An 8,832-nucleotide genomic window follows, 5' to 3' on the forward strand; every position below is an offset into this window, starting at 1 on the left:
TCTTGATAATGATGGGACTGAATATGATCCACCTTTACCTAGAAGGTGTTCTAAGAATTCAGAATTTGTTGATCTTGATGCTAAATTTGATTAAAGTGGGATTGAAGAAATTGAAACCCTAGATGTTGGTAAACCCACTATTATGGATTTCAAGGAATTTAACTATGAAAATTGCTCTTTGATTGATTGTATTTCCTTATTGCAATCTGTGCTAAAATCTCCTCACGCTTATAGTCAAAATAAAGCGTTTACTAAACATATCGTTGATGCCTTGATGCAATCTTATGAAGAAAAACTTGAACTGGAAGTTTCTATCCCTAGAAAACTTTATGATGAGTGGGAACCTACTATTAAAATTAAAAATAAAAATTATGAGTTTTATGCTTCATGTGATTTGGGTGCTAGTGTCTCTACTATTCCCAAAACTTTGTGCGATTTGCTAGATTTCTGTGATTTTGATGATTGCTCTCTAAACTTGCATCTTGCGGATTCCACTATTAAGAAACCTATGGGAAGAATTAATGATGTTCTTATTTTTGCAAATAGGAATTATGTCCCCGTAGATTTTATCGTTCTTGATATAGATTGCAATCCTTCTTGCCCTATTATTCTTGGTAGACCTTTCCTTAGAACGGTTGGTGCAATTATTGATATGAAGGAAGGGAATATTATATTTCAATTTCCATTAAAAAAGGGCATGGAACACTTCCCTAGAAAGAAAATAAAATTACCATATTGATCTATCATGAGAGCCACTTATGGATTGCCTACCAAAGATGGCAATACCTAGATCTATTCTTGCTTGTTATGCCTAGCTAGGGGCGTTAAACGATAGCGCTTGTTGGGAGGCAATCCAATTTTATTTTTATTCCTTTCTTTTTGATCCTGTTTAGTAATAAATAAATTGTTTAGCCTCTGTTTTGGTTGTGTTTTTTGTGTTTAATTAGTGTTTGTGCCAAGTAGAACCGTTGGGAAGACTTGGGGAAAGTCTTGTTGAACTTGCTGTAAAAAACAGAAACTTTAGTGCTCACAAGAACTGCTGTAATGTTTATATGGAAAGTGATATTTAGTTAATTCTTTTTTCATATGATTAATAGATAAATTACTCATGTCCAGAAATTTATTTTAGAATTTTTGGGGTTCCAGATCTTGCTCTAGCTACAGATTACTACAGACTGTTCTGTTTTTGACAGATTCTGTTTTTCATGTGTTGTTTGCTTATTTTGATGAATCTATGGCTACTAAAATAGTTTATAATCCATAGAGAAGTTGGAATACAGTAGGTTTAAAACCACTATAAATAAAGAATCATTTCATTACAGTAACTTGAAGTGGTCTTTTGTTTTCTTTCGCTAACGGAGCTCACGAGATTTTCTACTTTAAGTTTTGTGTTGTGAAGTTTTCAAGTTTTGGGTAAAGATTTGATGGATTATGGAACAAGGAGTGGCAAGAGCCTAAGCTTGGGGATGCCCATGGCACCCCCAGGATAGTCTAAGGACACCTAAAAGCCAAAGGTTGGGGATGCCCCGGAAGGCATCCCCTCTTTTTCGTCTACTTCTATCGGTAACTTTACTTGGAGCTATATTTTTATTCACCACATGATATGTGTTTTGCTTGGAGCGTCTTTTATGATTTGAGTCTTTGATTATTATTTTACCACAATCATCCTTTCTGTACACACCTTTTGAGAGAGTCATACATGATTTGGAATTTGATAGAATACTCTATGTGCTTCACTTATATCTTTGAGCTTTATAGTTTTGCACTAGTGCTTCACTGATATCTTTTAGAGCACGGTGGTGGTTTTGTTTTATAGAAACTATTGTTCTCTCATGATTCACTTAGATTATTTTGAGAGTCTTAATAGCATGGTAATTTTCTTAAAATCCTAATATGCTTGGTATGCAAGATTAATAATAAAACTTTCGTATGAGTGTGTTGAATACTAAGAAAAGTTTGATGCTTGATGATTGTTTTGAGATATGGAGGTAATAATATCAAAGTCATGCTAGTTGAGTAGTTGTGAAATTGAGAAATACCTGTGTTGAGGTTTGCAAGTCCCGTAGCATGCACGTATGGTAAACGTTATGCAACAAATTTGAAACATGAGGTGTTATTTGATTGTCTTCCTTATGAGTGGCGGTCGGGGACGAGCGATGGTCTTTTCCTACCAATATATCCCCCAGGAGCATGCGCGTAGTGCCAAGGTTTTTGATGACTTGTAGATTTTTGCAATAAGTATGTGAGTTCTTTATGACTAATGTTGAGTCCATGGATTATACGCACTCTCACCCTTCCATCCTTGCTAGCCTCTTTGGTACCGTGCATTGCCCTTTCTCACATTGAGAGTTGGCACAAACTTCGCCGGTGCATCCAAACCCCATGATATGATACGCTCTTTCACACATAAACCTCCTTATATCTTCCTCAAAACAGCCACCATACCTACCTATTATGGCATTTCCATAGCCATTCCGAGATATATTGCCATGCAACTTTCCATCATTCCGTTCATCATGACACATTCATCATTGTCATATTGCTTAGCATGATCATGTAGTTAGCATAGTATTTGTGGCAAAGCCACCGTTCATAATTCTTTCATACATGTCACTCTTGGTTCATTGCATATCCCGGTACACCGCCGGAGGCATTCATGTAGAGTCATCTTTGTTCTAGTATCGAGTTGTAATCATTGAGTTGTAAATAAATAGAAGTGTGATGATCATCATTATTAAAGCATTGTCCCAAGTGAGGAAAAAAAGAGAAGGCCCAAAAAAAGAGAGAAAGGCCATAAAAAAGCAAAGGCCCAAAAAAATGAGAGAAAAAGAGAGAAGGGACAATGTTACTATCCTTTTACCACAATTGTGCTTCAAAGTAGCACCATGATCTTCATAGTAGAGAGTCTCTCATGTTATCACTTTCATATACTAGTGGGCTTTTTTCATTATAGAACTTGGCTTGTATATTCCAATAATGGGCCTCCTCAAGTGCCCTAGGTCTTCGTGAGCAAGCAAGTTGGATGCACACCCACTAGTTTCTTATGTTGAGCTTTCATACATTAGCTCTAGTGCATCCGTTGCATGGCAATCCCTACTCCTTGCATTAACATCAATCGGTGGGCATCTCCATAGCCCATTGATTAGCCTCGTTGATGTGAGACTTTCTCCTTTTTTGTCTTCTCCACATAACCCCCCTCATTATATTCTATTCCACCCATAGTGCTATGTCCATGGCTCGCGCTCATATATTGCGTAAAAGTTTATAGGTTTGAGATTACTAAAGTATGAAACAATTGCTTGGCTTGTCATCGGGGTTGTGCATGATGAGAGCATTCTTGTGTGACGAAACTGAAACATGACTAAACCATATGATTTTGTAGGGATGAACTTTCTTTGGCCATGTTATTTTGAGAAGACATAATTGCTTAGTTAGTATGCTTGAAGTATTATCATTTTTATGTCAATATGAACTTTTGTCTTGAATCTTTCGGATCTGAATATTCATACCACAAATAAGAAGAATTACATTAAAATTATGCCAAGTAGCACTCCGCATCAAAAATTCTGTTTTTATCATTTACCAACTCGAGGACTAGCAGGAATTAAGCTCGGGGATGCTTGATACGTCTCCAATGTATCTATAATTTTCTCATCAGATAAGATCCAGGAGACTTGGACCCTCCGTCAAGAAAGCCACGAGGTGGTCACGAGGGTGGAGGGCGCCCCCCTAGGGCACGCCCCCTGCCTCGTGGGCCCCTCGAAGCTCCACCGACGTACTTCTTCCTCCCATATATATCCACGTATCCCCAAACGATCAGAAGGGGAGCCAGAAACCTAATTCCACCGCTGCAACTTTCTGTATCCACGAGATCCCATCTCGGGGCCTGTTCCGGAGCTCCGCCGGAGGAAGCACCGATCACGGAGGGCTTCTACATCATCATCCAAGCCCCTCCGATGAAGTGTGAGTAGTTTACTTCAGACCTATGGGTCCATAGTTAGTAGCTAGATGGCTTCTTCTCTTTTTGGATCTCAATACAATGTTCTCCCCCTCTCTCGTGGAGATCTATTCAATGTAATCTTCTTTCTGCAGTGTGTTTGTTGAGACCGATGAATTGTGGGTTTATGATCCAGTCTATCTATGAATGATATTTGAATCTTCTCTGAATTCTTTTATGTATGATTGGTTATCTTTGCAAGTCTTTTCGAACTATCAGTTTGGTTTGGCCTACTAGATTGGTTGTTCTTGCCATGGAAGAAGTGCTTAGCTTTGGGTTCAATCTTGCGGTGTCCTTTCCCAATGACAGAAGGGGCAGCAAGGCACGTATTGTATTCTTGCCATCGAGGATAACAAGATGGGTTTTTTTATCATATTGCATGAAACTATCCCTCTACATCATGTCATCTTGCTTAAGGCATTACTCTGTTTTTAACTTAATACTCTAGATGCATGCTGGATAGCGGTCGATGAGTGGAGTAATAGTAGTAGATGCAGAATCGTTTCGGTCTACTTGTCTCGGACGTGATGCCTATATACATGATCATACCTAGATATTCTCATAACTATGCTCAATTATGTCAATTTCTCAACAGTAATTTGTTCACCCACCGTAGAATACTTATGCTCTTAAGAGAAGCCACTAGTGAAACCTATGGCCCCGGGGTCTCTTTCTCATCATATCAATCTCCATTACTTTATTATTGCTTTGCTTTTACTTTGCTTTTACTTTTTACTTTGCATCTCTATACCAAAAATACCAAAAAAAATATTATTTATCATTTCTATCAGATCTCACTTTCGTAAGTGACCGTGAAGGGATTGACAACCCCTAAGCGTGTTGGTTGCATTGAGCTATTGTTTTTGTGTAGGTACGAGGGACTCGAGCGTAGCCTCCTACTGGATTGATACCTTGGTTCTCAAAAACTGAGGGAAATACTTACGCTACTTTGTTGCATCATCCCTTCCTCTTTGGGGAAATCCAACGCAGTGCTCAAGAGGTAGCACTAGCCTCTCTAATACCGCGCACCTTTTGCCGGTATCATACACCCACCATACCTACCTATCATGCTAGCCATTCTGAGATATATTGCCATGCAACTTTCCACCATTCCGTTTACTATGACACGCTCCATCATTCTCATATTGCTTTGCATGATCATGTAGTTGACATTGTATTTGTGGCAACGCCACCTTTCATAATTCTTTCATACATGTCACTCATGAGTCATTGCATATCCTGGTACACCGTCGGAGGCATTCATATAGAGTCATATCTTGTTCTAAGTATCGAGTTGTAATTCTTGAGTTGTAAGAAAATAAAAGTGTGATGATCATCATTATTAGAGCATTGTCCCAGTGAGGAAAGGATGATGGAGACTATGATTCCCCCACAAGTCGGGATGAGACTCCGGACGAAAAACAAGAGGCCATAAAAAAAGGGAGAAAAGGCCCAAATAAAAAATGAGAGAAAAAGAGAGAAGGGACAATGCTACTATCCTTTTACCACACTTGTGCTTCAAAGTAGCACCATGATCTTCATGATAGAGAGTCTCCTATGTTATCACTTTCATATACTAGTGGGAATTTTTCATTATAGAACCTGGCTTGCATATTCCAATGATGGGCTTCCTCAAAATGCCCTAGGTCTTTGTGAGCAAGCAAGTTGGATGCACACCCACTTAGTTTCTTTTTGAGCTTTCATATACTTATAGCTCTAGTGCATCCGTTGCATGGCAATCCCTACTCACTCACATTGATATCTATTGATGGGCATCTCCATAGCCCGTTGATATGCCTAGTTGATGTGAGGCTATCTTCTCCCTTTTTGTCTTCTCCACAACCACCACTTTATTCCACCTAAAGTTCTATGTCCATGGCTCACGCTCATGTATTGCGTGAAGATTGAAATTTTTTTGAGAATGTCAAAAGTATGAAACAATTGCTTGGCTTTTTCAACGGGGTTGTGCGTGATTTAAATACTTTATGTGGTGAAGATAGAGCATAGCCAGACTATATGATTTTGTAGGGATAACTTTATTTGGCCATGTTATTTTGAGAAGACATAATTGCTTAGTTAGTATGCTTGATGTATTATTATTTTTATGTCAATATTGAACTTTTGTCTTGAATCTTTCGGATCTGAATATTCATACCACAATTAAGAAGAATTACATTGAAAATATGCCAAGTAGCATTCCACATCAAAAATTTTGTTTTTATCATTTACCTACTCGAGGACGAGCAGGAATTAAGCTTGGGGATGCTTGATACGTCTCCAACGTATCTATAATTTTTGATTGCTCCATGCTATATTATCTTCTGTTTTGGACATTATTGGGCTTTATTATTCACTTTTATATTATTTTTGGGACTAACTTGTTAACCGGAGGCCCAGCCCAGAATTGCTGTTTTTTTTGCCTATTTTAGGGTTCCGCAGAAAAGGAATATCAAACGGAGTCCAAACGGTATGAAACCTTCGGGAACGTGATTTTGGAACGAACAAGATCTAGGAGACTTGGACCCTACGTCAAGCAATCAACAGGGAGGCCACGAGGTAGCGGGGCGCGCCAACCCCCCCCCCCCCAGGCGCGCCCTCCACCCTCGTGGGCTCCCTGTTGCTCCACCGACGTACTTCTTCCTCCTATATATACCTACGTACCCCCAAATGATCAGATACGGAGCCAAAACCCTAATTCCATCGTCGTAACTTTCTGTATCCATGAGATCCCATCTTGGGGCCTGTTCCGGAGCTCCGCCGGAGGGGGCATCGATCACGGAGGGCTTCTACATCAACCCATAGCCTCTCCGATGAAGTGTGAGTAGTTTACCTCAGACCTTCGGGTCCATAGTTATTAGCTAGATGGCTTCTTCTCTCTTTTTGGACCTCAATACAAAGTTCTCCTCCTCTCTTGTGGAGATCTATTCGATGTAATCTTCTTTTTGCGGTGTGTTTGTTGAGATCAATGAATTGTGGGTTTATGATCAAGTTTATCTATGAACAATATTTGAATATTCTCTGAATTCTTTTATGTATGATGGGTTATCTTTGCAAGTCTCTTCGAATTATCAGTTTGGTTTGGCCTACTAGATTGATCTTTCTTGCAATGGGAGAAGTGCTTAGCTTTGGGTTCAATCTTGCGGTGTCCTTTCCCAGTGACAGTAGGAGCAGCAAGGCACGTATTGTATTGTTGCCATTGAGGATAACAAGATGGGGTTTTCATCATATTGCATGAGTTTATCCCTCTACATCATGTCATCTTGCTTAAGGCGTTACTCTGTTCTTATGAACTTAATACTCTATATGCATGCTGGATAGCGGTCGATGTGTGGAGTAATAGTAGTAGATGCAGGCAGGAGTCGGTCTACTTGTCTCGGACGTGATGCCTATATACATGATCATACCTAGATATTCTCATAACTATGCTCAATTCTGTCAATTGCTCAACAGTAATTTGTTCACCCACCGTAAAATACTTATGCTCTTGAGAGATGCCACTAGTGAAACCTGTGGCCCCTGGATCTATCTTCATCATATTAAATCTTCCAATACTTAGTTATTTTCATTGCTTTTATTTTACTTTGCATCTTTATCATAAAAATACCAAAAATATTATCTTATCATATCTATCAGATCTCACTCTCGTAAGTGACCGTGTAGGGATTGAAAACCCCTTATCGCATTGGTTGCGAGGATTTATTTGTTTTGTGTAGGTGCGAGGGACTGGCGCATAGCCTCCTACTGGATTGATACATTGGTTCTCAAAAACTAAGGGAAATACTTACGCTACTTTGCTGCACCACCCTTTCCTCTTCAAGGGAAAACCAACGCAAGTGCTCAAGAGGTAGCAGTTATCGGTATGTTACTTGCCCGAGATTCGATCGTCGCTATCTCAATACCTAGTTCAATCTCATTACTGGCAAGTCTCTTTACTCGTTCTGTAATGCATCATCCCACAACTCAACAAACACCATTGGAGACACCTGTAGAGCACCTTTATAATCACCCAGTTACGTTGTGACGTTTGGTGGCACACAAAGTTTACCTCCAGTATCCGAGAGTTGCATAATCTCATAGCCATAGGAACATGTATAAGTCATGAAGAAAGCAATAGCAACAAACTAAACGATCATCGTGCTAAGCTAACGGATGGGTCAAGTCAATCACATCATTCTCTAATGATGTGATCCCGTTAATCAAATGATAACTCATGTCTATGGTTAGGAAACATAACCATCGTTGATTCAATGAGCTAGTCAAGTAGAGGCATAATAGTGACACTCTATTTGTCTATGTATTCACACATGTACTAAGTTTCCAGTTAATACAATTCTAGCATGAATAATAAACATTTATCATGATATAAGGAAATATAAATAACAACTTTATTATTGCCTCTAGGGCATATTTCCTTCAAGAACTGCACACAAGGTATTGCAATCTGGTTTTTATTGGCCTGCTCTATTCAAAGATGCCCGTATGTTTGCCTTGTCTTGTGATGAATGTCCAAGAATTGGTAATATTAGTAGACGTCAAGAAATGCCTATGAACTATTCACTTGTTATTGAACCATTTGATGTTTGGGGCTTTGATTATATGGGACCTTTTCCTTCCTCTAATGGGTATACATCTATTTTAGTTGTTGTTGATTACGTTACTAAGTGGGTAGAAGCTATTCCAACTAGTAGTGCTGATCATAACACCTCTATTAAGATGCTTAAAGAAGTTATTTGTCCGAGGTTTAGGGTCCATAGATACTTAATGACTGATGGTGGTTCACATTTTATTCATTGTGCCTTTCGTAAAATGCTTGCTAAGTATGATGTTAATCATAG

Source organism: Triticum urartu, chromosome 3 (assembly GCF_003073215.2).
Source record: "Triticum urartu cultivar G1812 chromosome 3, Tu2.1, whole genome shotgun sequence".
In the NCBI taxonomy this organism is placed as follows: Eukaryota; Viridiplantae; Streptophyta; class Magnoliopsida; order Poales; family Poaceae; genus Triticum; species Triticum urartu.